Below are 12570 nucleotides of genomic sequence, written 5' to 3' on the forward strand. Positions count from 1 at the left end.
AACTTATAGCTGCATTTTCGGTTGTTTGATATTGGAATCAACTTGTAGTTTCATTCTTGACTCGATTGAGCCTGGAAAAAACTTGTAGCTTCACTATTGACTAGATTGAAGTTGGAAACAATTTTTAGCTTCATTCCGGAGTCGTTTGAAGTTGAAAACAAGTTGTAGCTTCATATTCGTTTGTTTGAAATTGGAATCAACTTGTAGTTTCATTCTTGACTCGTTTGAGCCCGGAAACAACTTGTAGCTTCATTATTGACTAGATTGAAGTTGGAAATAATTTTTAGCTTCATTCCGGACTGGTTTGAAGTTGACACCAACTTGTAGCTTCATTTTCGGTTGTTTGAAATTAGAATCAACTTGTAGTTTCAATCTTGACTCGTTTGAGCCCGGAAACAACTTGGAGATTCATTGTTGACTAGATTGAAGTTGGAAACAACTTGTAGCTTCATTTTCGGTTGTTTGAAATTGAAATCAATTTGTAGTTTCATTCTTGACTCGTTTGAGCCCGGAAACAACTTGTAGCTTCATTATTGACTTGATTGAAGTTGGAAACAACTTTTTTTTTTGCTAAATGAGTTGGAAACAACTTGTAGCTTCATTCTGGACTCGTTTGAAGTTGAAACCAACTTGTAGCTTCATTTTCGGTTGTCTGAAATTGGAATCAACTTGTAGTTTCATTCTTGACTCGTTTGAGCCTGGAAACAACTTGTACCTTCATTATTGACTAGATTGAAGTTGGAAACAATTTTTAGCTTCATTCCGGACTCGTTTGAAGTTGAAAGCAACTTGTAGGTTCATATTCGGTTGTTTGAAATTGGAATCAACTTGTAGTTTCATTCTTGACTCGTTTGAGCCCGGAAACAACTTGTAGCTTCATTATTGACTAGATTGAAGTTGGAAACAACTTGTAGCTTCATTCCATACTCGTTTGAAGTTGAAAACAACTTGTAGCTTCATTTTCGGTTGTTTGAAATTGGAATCAACTTGTAGTTTCATCCTTGGCTCGTTTGAGCCTGGAAACAACTTGTAGCTTCATTATTGACTAGATTGAAGTTGGAAATAATTTTAGCTTCATTCCGGACTCGTTTGAAGTTGAAAACAACTTGTAGCTTCATTCTGGACTCAGATGAAGTTGAAAACAACTTGTAGCTTCATTTTCGGTTGTTTGAAATTGGAATCAACTTGTAGTTTAATTCTTGACTCGTTTGAGCCTGGAAACAACTTGTAGCTTCACTATTGACTAGATTGGAGTTGGAAACAATTTTTAGCTTCATTCCGGACTCGTTTGAAGTTGAAAACAACTTGTAGGTTCATTTTCAGTTGTTTGAAATTGGAATCAACTTGTAGTTTCATTCTTGGCTCGTTTGAGCCTGGAAACAACTTGTAGCTTCATTATTGACTAGATTGGAGTTGGAAACAATTTTTAGCTTCATTCCGGACTCGTTTGAAGTTGAAAACAACTTGTAGGTTCATTTTCAGTTGTTTGAAATTGGAATCAACTTGTAGTTTCATTCTTGGCTCGTTTGAGCCTGGAAACAACTTGTAGCTTCATTATTGACTAGATTGAAGTTGAAAATAATTTTTAGCTTCATTCCGGACTCGTTTGAAGTTGAAAACAACTTATAGCTGCATTTTCGGTTGTTTGATATTGGAATCAACTTGTAGTTTCATTCTTGACTCGATTGAGCCTGGAAAAAACTTGTAGCTTCACTATTGACTAGATTGAAGTTGGAAACAATTTTTAGCTTCATTCCGGAGTCGTTTGAAGTTGAAAACAAGTTGTAGCTTCATTTTCGTTTGTTTGAAATTGGAATCAACTTGTAGTTTCATTCTTGACTCGTTTGAGCCCGGAAACAACTTGTAGCTTCATTATTGACTAGATTGAAGTTGGAAATAATTTTTAGCTTCATTCCGGACTGGTTTGAAGTTGACACCAACTTGTAGCTTCATTTTCGGTTGTTTGAAATTAGAATCAACTTGTAGTTTCAATCTTGACTCGTTTGAGCCCGGAAACAACTTGGAGATTCATTGTTGACTAGATTGAAGTTGGAAACAACTTGTAGCTTCATTTTCGGTTGTTTGAAATTGAAATCAATTTGTAGTTTCATTCTTGACTCGTTTGAGCCCGGAAACAACTTGTAGCTTCATTATTGACTTGATTGAAGTTGGAAACAACTTTTTTTTTGCTAAATGAGTTGGAAACAACTTGTAGCTTCATTCTGGACTCGTTTGAAGTTGAAACCAACTTGTAGCTTCATTTTCGGTTGTCTGAAATTGGAATCAACTTGTAGTTTCATTCTTGACTCGTTTGAGCCTGGAAACAACTTGTACCTTCATTATTGACTAGATTGAAGTTGGAAACAATTTTTAGCTTCATTCCGGACTCGTTTGAAGTTGAAAACAACTTGTAGGTTCATATTCGGTTGTTTGAAATTGGAATCAACTTGTAGTTTCATTCTTGACTCGTTTGAGCCCGGAAACAACTTGTAGCTTCATTATTGACTAGATTGAAGTTGGAAACAACTTGTAGCTTCATTCCATACTCGTTTGAAGTTGAAAACAACTTGTAGCTTCATTTTCGGTTGTTTGAAATTGGAATCAACTTGTAGTTTCATCCTTGGCTCGTTTGAGCCTGGAAACAACTTGTAGCTTCATTATTGACTAGATTGAAGTTGGAAATAATTTTTAGCTTCATTCCGGACTCGTTTGAAGTTGAAAACAACTTGTAGCTTCATTCTGGACTCAGATGAAGTTGAAAACAACTTGTAGCTTCATTTTCGGTTGTTTGAAATTGGAATCAACTTGTAGTTTAATTCTTGACTCGTTTGAGCCTGGAAACAACTTGTAGCTTCACTATTGACTAGATTGGAGTTGGAAACAATTTTTAGCTTCATTCCGGACTCGTTTGAAGTTGAAAACAACTTGTAGGTTCATTTTCAGTTGTTTGAAATTGGAATCAACTTGTAGTTTCATTCTTGGCTCGTTTGAGCCTGGAAACAACTTGTAGCTTCATTATTGACTAGATTGGAGTTGGAAACAATTTTTAGCTTCATTCCGGACTCGTTTGAAGTTGAAAACAACTTGTAGGTTCATTTTCAGTTGTTTGAAATTGGAATCAACTTGTAGTTTCATTCTTGGCTCGTTTGAGCCTGGAAACAACTTGTAGCTTCATTATTGACTAGATTGAAGTTGAAAATAATTTTTAGCTTCATTCCGGACTCGTTTGAAGTTGAAAACAACTTATAGCTGCATTTTCGGTTGTTTGATATTGGAATCAACTTGTAGTTTCATTCTTGACTCGATTGAGCCTGGAAAAAACTTGTAGCTTCACTATTGACTAGATTGAAGTTGGAAACAATTTTTAGCTTCATTCCGGAGTCGTTTGAAGTTGAAAACAAGTTGTAGCTTCATATTCGTTTGTTTGAAATTGGAATCAACTTGTAGTTTCATTCTTGACTCGTTTGAGCCCGGAAACAACTTGTAGCTTCATTATTGACTAGATTGAAGTTGGAAATAATTTTTAGCTTCATTCCGGACTGGTTTGAAGTTGACACCAACTTGTAGCTTCATTTTCGGTTGTTTGAAATTAGAATCAACTTGTAGTTTCAATCTTGACTCGTTTGAGCCCGGAAACAACTTGGAGATTCATTGTTGACTAGATTGAAGTTGGAAACAACTTGTAGCTTCATTTTCGGTTGTTTGAAATTGGAATCAACTTGTAGTTTCATTCTTGACTCGTTTGAGCCCGGAAACAACTTGTAGCTTCATTATTGACTTGATTGAAGTTGGAAACAACTTTTTTTTTTGCTAAATGAGTTGGAAACAACTTGTAGCTTCATTCTGGACTCGTTTGAAGTTGAAACCAACTTGTAGCTTCATTTTCGGTTGTCTGAAATTGGAATCAACTTGTAGTTTCATTCTTGACTCGTTTGAGCCTGGAAACAACTTGTACCTTCATTATTGACTAGATTGAAGTTGGAAACAATTTTTAGCTTCATTCCGGACTCGTTTGAAGTTGAAAACAACTTGTAGGTTCATATTCGGTTGTTTGAAATTGGAATCAACTTGTAGTTTCATTCTTGACTCGTTTGAGCCCGGAAACAACTTGTAGCTTCATTATTGACTAGATTGAAGTTGGAAACAACTTGTAGCTTCATTCCATACTCGTTTGAAGTTGAAAACAACTTGTAGCTTCATTTTCGGTTGTTTGAAATTGGAATCAACTTGTAGTTTCATTCTTGGCTCGTTTGAGCCTGGAAACAACTTGTAGCTTCATTATTGACTAGATTGAAGTTGGAAATAATTTTTAGCTTCATTCCGGACTCGTTTGAAGTTGAAAACAACTTGTAGCTTCATTCTGGACTCAGATGAAGTTGAAAACAACTTGTAGCTTCATTTTCGGTTGTTTGAAATTGGAATCAACTTGTAGTTTAATTCTTGACTCGTTTGAGCCTGGAAACAACTTGTAGCTTCACTATTGACTAGATTGGAGTTGGAAACAATTTTTAGCTTCATTCCGGACTCGTTTGAAGTTGAAAACAACTTGTAGGTTCATTTTCAGTTGTTTGAAATTGGAATCAACTTGTAGTTTCATTCTTGGCTCGTTTGAGCCTGGAAACAACTTGTAGCTTCATTATTGACTAGATTGGAGTTGGAAACAATTTTTAGCTTCATTCCGGACTCGTTTGAAGTTGAAAACAACTTGTAGGTTCATTTTCAGTTGTTTGAAATTGGAATCAACTTGTAGTTTCATTCTTGGCTCGTTTGAGCCTGGAAACAACTTGTAGCTTCATTATTGACTAGATTGAAGTTGAAAATAATTTTTAGCTTCATTCCGGACTCGTTTGAAGTTGAAAACAACTTGTAGCTTCATTCTGGACTCATTTGAAGTTGAAAACAACTTATAGCTGCATTTTCAGTTGTTTGATATTGGAATCAACTTGTAGTTTCATTCTTGACTCGATTGAGCCTGGAAAAAACTTGTAGCTTCACTATTGACTAGATTGAAGTTGGAAACAATTTTTAGCTTCATTCCAGAGTCGTTTGAAGTTGAAAACAAGTTGTAGCTTCATATTCGTTTGTTTGAAATTGGAATCAACTTGTAGTTTCATTCTTGACTCGTTTGAGCCCGGAAACAACTTGTAGCTTCATTATTGACTAGATTGAAGTTGGAAACAACTTTTTTTTTGCTAAATGAGTTGGAAACAAGTTGTAGCTTCATTCTGGACTCGTTTGAAGTTGAAACCAACTTGTAGCTTCATTTTCGGTTGTCTGAAATTGGATTCAACTTGTAGTTTCATTCTTGACTCGTTTGAGCCTGGAAACAACTTGTAGCTTCATTATTGACTAGATTGAAGTTGGAAACAATTTTTAGCTTCATTCCGGACTCGTTTGAAGTTGAAAACAACTTGTAGGTTCATATTCGGTTGTTTGAAATTGGAATCAACTTGTAGTTTCGTTCTTGACTCGTTTGAGCCCGGAAACAACTTGTAGCTTCATTATTGACTAGATTGAAGTTGCAAACAACTTGTAGCTTCATTCCATACTCGTTTGAAGTTGAAAACAACTTGTAGCTTCATTTTCGGTTGTTTGAAATTGGAATCAACTTGTAGTTTCATTCTTGGCTCGTTTGAGCCTGGAAACAACTTGTAGCTTCATTATTGACTAGATTGAAGTTGGAAACAATTTTTAGCTTCATTCCGGACTCGTTTGAAGTTGAAAACAACTTGTAGGTTCATATTCGGTTGTTTGAAATTGGAATCAACTTGTAGTTTCATTCTTGACTCGTTTGAGCCCGGAAACAACTTGTAGCTTCATTATTGACTAGATTGAAGTTGGAAACAACTTGTAGCTTCATTCCATACTCGTTTGAAGTTGAAAACAACTTGTAGCTTCATTTTCGGTTGTTTGAAATTGGAATCAACTTGTAGTTTCATTCCTGGCTCGTTTGAGCCTGGAAACAACTTGTAGGTTCATTATTGACTAGATTGAAGTTGGAAATAATTTTTAGCTTCATTACGGACTCGTTTGAAGTTGAAAACAACTTGTAGCTTCATTCTGGACTCAGATGAAGTTGAAAACAACTTATAGCTTCATTTTCGGTTGTTTGATATTGGAATCAACTTGTAGTTTCATTCTTGACTCGATTGAGCCTGGAAAAAACTTGTAGCTTCACTATTGACTAGATTGAAGTTGGAAACAATTTTTAGCTTCATTCCGGAGTCGTTTGAAGTTGAAAACAAGTTGTAGCTTCATATTCGTTTGTTTGAAATTGGAATCAACTTGTAGTTTCATTCTTGACTCGTTTGAGCCCGGAAACAACTTGTAGCTTCATTATTGACTAGATTGAAGTTGGAAATAATTTTTAGCTTCATTCCGGACTGGTTTGAAGTTGACACCAACTTGTAGCTTCATTTTCGGTTGTTTGAAATTAGAATCAACTTGTAGTTTCAATCTTGACTCGTTTGAGCCCGGAAACAACTTGGAGATTCATTGTTGACTAGATTGAAGTTGGAAACAACTTGTAGCTTCATTTTCGGTTGTTTGAAATTGGAATCAACTTGTAGTTTCATTCTTGACTCGTTTGAGCCCGGAAACAACTTGTAGCTTCATTATTGACTTGATTGAAGTTGGAAACAACTTTTTTTTTTGCTAAATGAGTTGGAAACAACTTGTAGCTTCATTCTAGACTCGTTTGAAGTTGAAACCAACTTGTAGCTTCATTTTCGGTTGTCTGAAATTGGAATCAACTTGTAGTTTCATTTTTGACTCGTTTGAGCCTGGAAACAACTTGTACCTTCATTATTGACTAGATTGAAGTTGGAAACAATTTTTAGCTTCATTCCGGACTCGTTTGAAGTTGAAAACAACTTGTAGGTTCATATTCGGTTGTTTGAAATTGGAATCAACTTGTAGTTTCATTCTTGACTCGTTTGAGCCCGGAAACAACTTGTAGCTTCATTATTGACTAGATTGAAGTTGGAAACAACTTGTAGCTTCATTCCATACTCGTTTGAAGTTGAAAACAACTTGTAGCTTCATTTTCGGTTGTTTGAAATTGGAATCAACTTGTAGTTTCATTCTTGGCTCGTTTGAGCCTGGAAACAACTTGTAGCTTCATTATTGACTAGATTGAAGTTGGAAATAATTTTTAGCTTCATTCCGGACTCGTTTGAAGTTGAAAACAACTTGTAGCTTCATTCTGGACTCAGATGAAGTTGAAAACAACTTGTAGCTTCATTTTCGGTTGTTTGAAATTGGAATCAACTTGTAGTTTCATTCTTGACTCGTTTGAGCCTGGAAACAACTTGTAGCTTCACTATTGACTAGATTGGAGTTGGAAACAATTTTTAGCTTCATTCCGGACTCGTTTGAAGTTGAAAACAACTTGTAGGTTCATTTTCAGTTGTTTGAAATTGGAATCAACTTGTAGTTTCATTCTTGGCTCGTTTGAGCCTGGAAACAACTTGTAGCTTCATTATTGACTAGATTGGAGTTGGAAACAATTTTTAGCTTCATTCCGGACTCGTTTGAAGTTGAAAACAACTTGTAGGTTTATTTTCAGTTGTTTGAAATTGGAATCAACTTGTAGTTTCATTCTTGGCTCGTTTGAGCCTGGAAACAACTTGTAGCTTCATTATTGACTAGATTGAAGTTGAAAATAATTTTTAGCTTCATTCCGGACTCGTTTGAAGTTGAAAACAACTTGTAGCTTCATTCTGGACTCATTTGAAGTTGAAAACAACTTATAGCTGCATTTTCAGTTGTTTGATATTGGAATCAACTTGTAGTTTCATTCTTGACTCGATTGAGCCTGGAAAAAACTTGTAGCTTCACTATTGACTTGATTGAAGTTGGAAACAATTTTTAGCTTCATTCCAGAGTCGTTTGAAGTTGAAAACAAGTTGTAGCTTCATATTCGTTTGTTTGAAATTGGAATCAACTTGTAGTTTCATTCTTGACTCGTTTGAGCCTGGAAACAACTTGTAGCTTCATTATTGACTAGATTGAAGTTGGAAACAACTTTTTTTTTGCTAAATGAGTTGGAAACAAGTTGTAGCTTCATTCTGGACTCGTTTGAAGTTGAAACCAACTTGTAGCTTCATTTTCGGTTGTCTGAAATTGGAATCAACTTGTAGTTTCATTCTTGACTCGTTTGAGCCTGGAAACAACTTGTAGCTTCATTATTGACTAGATTGAAGTTGGAAACAATTTTTAGCTTCATTCCGGACTCGTTTGAAGTTGAAAACAACTTGTAGGTTCATATTCGGTTGTTTGAAATTGGAATCAACTTGTAGTTTCGTTCTTGACTCGTTTGAGCCCGGAAACAACTTGTAGCTTCATTATTGACTAGATTGAAGTTGGAAACAACTTGTAGCTTCATTCCATACTCGTTTGAAGTTGAAAACAACTTGTAGCTTCATTTTCGGTTGTTTGAAATTGGAATCAACTTGTAGTTTCATTCTTGGCTCGTTTGAGCCTGGAAACAACTTGTAGCTTCATTATTGACTAGATTGAAGTTGGAAACAATTTTTAGCTTCATTCCGGACTCGTTTGAAGTTGAAAACAACTTGTAGGTTCATATTCGGTTGTTTGAAATTGGAATCAACTTGTAGTTTCATTCTTGACTCGTTTGAGCCCGGAAACAACTTGTAGCTTCATTATTGACTAGATTGAAGTTGGAAACAACTTGTAGCTTCATTCCATACTCGTTTGAAGTTGAAAACAACTTGTAGCTTCATTTTCGGTTGTTTGAAATTGGAATCAACTTGTAGTTTCATTCCTGGCTCGTTTGAGCCTGGAAACAACTTGTAGGTTCATTATTGACTAGATTGAAGTTGGAAATAATTTTTAGCTTCATTCCGGACTCGTTTGAAGTTGAAAACAACTTGTAGCTTCATTCTGGACTCAGATGAAGTTGAAAACAACTTGTAGCTTCATTTTCGGTTGTTTGAAATTGGAATCAACTTGTAGTTTCATTCTTGACTCGTTTGAGCCTGGAAACAACTTGTAGCTTCACTATTGACTAGATTGGAGTTGGAAACAATTTTTAGCTTCATTCCGGACTCGTTTGAAGTTGAAAACAACTTGTAGGTTCATTTTCAGTTGTTTGAAATTGGAATCAACTTGTAGTTTCATTCTTGGCTCGTTTGAGCCTGGAAACAACTTGTAGCTTCATTATTGACTAGATTGGAGTTGGAAACAATTTTTAGCTTCATTCCGGACTCGTTTGAAGTTGAAAACAACTTGTAGGTTCATTTTCAGTTGTTTGAAATTGGAATCAACTTGTAGTTTCATTCCTGGCTCGTTTGAGCCTGGAAACAACTTGTAGCTTCATTATTGACTAGATTGAAGTTGAAAATAATTTTTAGCTTCATTCCGGACTCGTTTGAAGTTGAAAACAACTTGTAGCTTCATTCTGGACTCATTTGAAGTTGAAAACAACTTATAGCTGCATTTTCAGTTGTTTGATATTGGAATCAACTTGTAGTTTCATTCTTGACTCGATTGAGCCTGGAAAAAACTTGTAGCTTCACTATTGACTAGATTGAAGTTGGAAACAATTTTTAGCTTCATTCCAGAGTCGTTTGAAGTTGAAAACAAGTTGTAGCTTCATATTCGTTTGTTTGAAATTGGAATCAACTTGTAGTTTCATTCTTGACTCGTTTGAGCCCGGAAACAACTTGTAGCTTCATTATTGACTAGATTGAAGTTGGAAACAACTTTTTTTTGCTAAATGAGTTGGAAACAAGTTGTAGCTTCATTCTGGACTCGTTTGAAGTTGAAACCAACTTGTAGCTTCATTTTCGGTTGTCTGAAATTGGAATCAACTTGTAGTTTCATTCTTGACTCGTTTGAGCCTGGAAACAACTTGTAGCTTCATTATTGACTAGATTGAAGTTGGAAACAATTTTTAGCTTCATTCCGGACTCGTTTGAAGTTGAAAACAAGTTGTAGCTTCATATTCGTTTGTTTGAAATTGGAATCAACTTGTAGTTTCATTCTTGACTCGTTTGAGCCCGGAAACAACTTGTAGCTTCATTATTGACTAGATTGAAGTTGGAAATAATTTTTAGCTTCATTCCGGACTGGTTTGAAGTTGACACCAACTTGTAGCTTCATTTTCGGTTGTTTGAAATTAGAATCAACTTGTAGTTTCAATCTTGACTCGTTTGAGCCCGGAAACAACTTGGAGATTCATTGTTGACTAGATTGAAGTTGGAAACAACTTGTAGCTTCATTTTCGGTTGTTTGAAATTGGAATCAACTTGTAGTTTCATTCTTGACTCGTTTGAGCCCGGAAACAACTTGTAGCTTCATTATTGACTTGATTGAAGTTGGAAACAACTTTTTTTTTTGCTAAATGAGTTGGAAACAACTTGTAGCTTCATTCTAGACTCGTTTGAAGTTGAAACCAACTTGTAGCTTCATTTTCGGTTGTCTGAAATTGGAATCAACTTGTAGTTTCATTTTTGACTCGTTTGAGCCTGGAAACAACTTGTACCTTCATTATTGACTAGATTGAAGTTGGAAACAATTTTTAGCTTCATTCCGGACTCGTTTGAAGTTGAAAACAACTTGTAGGTTCATATTCGGTTGTTTGAAATTGGAATCAACTTGTAGTTTCATTCTTGACTCGTTTGAGCCCGGAAACAACTTGTAGCTTCATTATTGACTAGATTGAAGTTGGAAACAACTTGTAGCTTCATTCCATACTCGTTTGAAGTTGAAAACAACTTGTAGCTTCATTTTCGGTTGTTTGAAATTGGAATCAACTTGTAGTTTCATTCTTGGCTCGTTTGAGCCTGGAAACAACTTGTAGCTTCATTATTGACTAGATTGAAGTTGGAAATAATTTTTAGCTTCATTCCGGACTCGTTTGAAGTTGAAAACAACTTGTAGCTTCATTCTGGACTCAGATGAAGTTGAAAACAACTTGTAGCTTCATTTTCGGTTGTTTGAATTGGAATCAACTTGTAGTTTCATTCTTGACTCGTTTGAGCCTGGAAACAACTTGTAGCTTCACTATTGACTAGATTGGAGTTGGAAACAATTTTTAGCTTCATTCCGGACTCGTTTGAAGTTGAAAACAACTTGTAGGTTCATTTTCAGTTGTTTGAAATTGGAATCAACTTGTAGTTTCATTCTTGGCTCGTTTGAGCCTGAAACAACTTGTAGCTTCATTATTGACTAGATTGGAGTTGGAAACAATTTTTAGCTTCATTCCGGACTCGTTTGAAGTTGAAAACAACTTGTAGGTTTATTTTCAGTTGTTTGAAATTGGAATCAACTTGTAGTTTCATTCTTGGCTCGTTTGAGCCTGGAAACAACTTGTAGCTTCATTATTGACTAGATTGAAGTTGAAAATAATTTTTAGCTTCATTCCGGACTCGTTTGAAGTTGAAAACAACTTGTAGCTTCATTCTGGACTCATTTGAAGTTGAAAACAACTTATAGCTGCATTTTCAGTTGTTTGATATTGGAATCAACTTGTAGTTTCATTCTTGACTCGATTGAGCCTGGAAAAAACTTGTAGCTTCACTATTGACTTGATTGAAGTTGGAAACAATTTTTAGCTTCATTCCAGAGTCGTTTGAAGTTGAAAACAAGTTGTAGCTTCATATTCGTTTGTTTGAAATTGGAATCAACTTGTAGTTTCATTCTTGACTCGTTTGAGCCCGGAAACAACTTGTAGCTTCATTATTGACTAGATTGAAGTTGGAAACAACTTTTTTTTGCTAAATGAGTTGGAAACAAGTTGTAGCTTCATTCTGGACTCGTTTGAAGTTGAAACCACTTGTAGCTTCATTTTCGGTTGTCTGAAATTGGAATCAACTTGTAGTTTCATTCTTGACTCGTTTGAGCCTGGAAACAACTTGTAGCTTCATTATTGACTAGATTGAAGTTGGAAACAATTTTTAGCTTCATTCCGGACTCGTTTGAAGTTGAAAACAACTTGTAGGTTCATATTCGGTTGTTTGAAATTGGAATCAACTTGTAGTTTCGTTCTTGACTCGTTTGAGCCCGGAAACAACTTGTAGCTTCATTATTGACTAGATTGAAGTTGGAAACAACTTGTAGCTTCATTCCATACTCGTTTGAAGTTGAAACAACTTGTAGCTTCATTTTCGGTTGTTGAAATTGGAATCAACTTGTAGTTTTCATTCTTGACTCGTTTGAGCCTGGAAACAACTTGTACTTCATTATTGACTAGATTGAAGTTGGAAACAATTTTTAGCTTCATTCCGGACTCGTTTGAAGTTGAAAACAACTTGTAGGTTCATTTTCGTTGTTGAAATTGGAATCAACTTGTAGTTTCATTCTTGACTCGTTTGAGCCCGGAAACAACTTGTAGCTTCATTATTGACTAGATTGAAGTTGGAAACAACTTGTAGCTTCATTCCGGACTCGTTTGAAGTTGAAAACAACTTGTAGCTTCATTTCGGTTGTTTGAAATTGGAATCAACTTGTAGTTTCATTCCTGGCTCGTGTTAGCTGGAAACAACTTGTAGGTTCATTATTGACGAGATGAAGTTGGAAATAAATTTTACTTCATTCCGGACCGCG

This window comes from Daucus carota, chromosome 9 (genome assembly GCF_001625215.2).
Source record: "Daucus carota subsp. sativus chromosome 9, DH1 v3.0, whole genome shotgun sequence".
Classification (NCBI taxonomy): Eukaryota; Viridiplantae; Streptophyta; class Magnoliopsida; order Apiales; family Apiaceae; genus Daucus; species Daucus carota.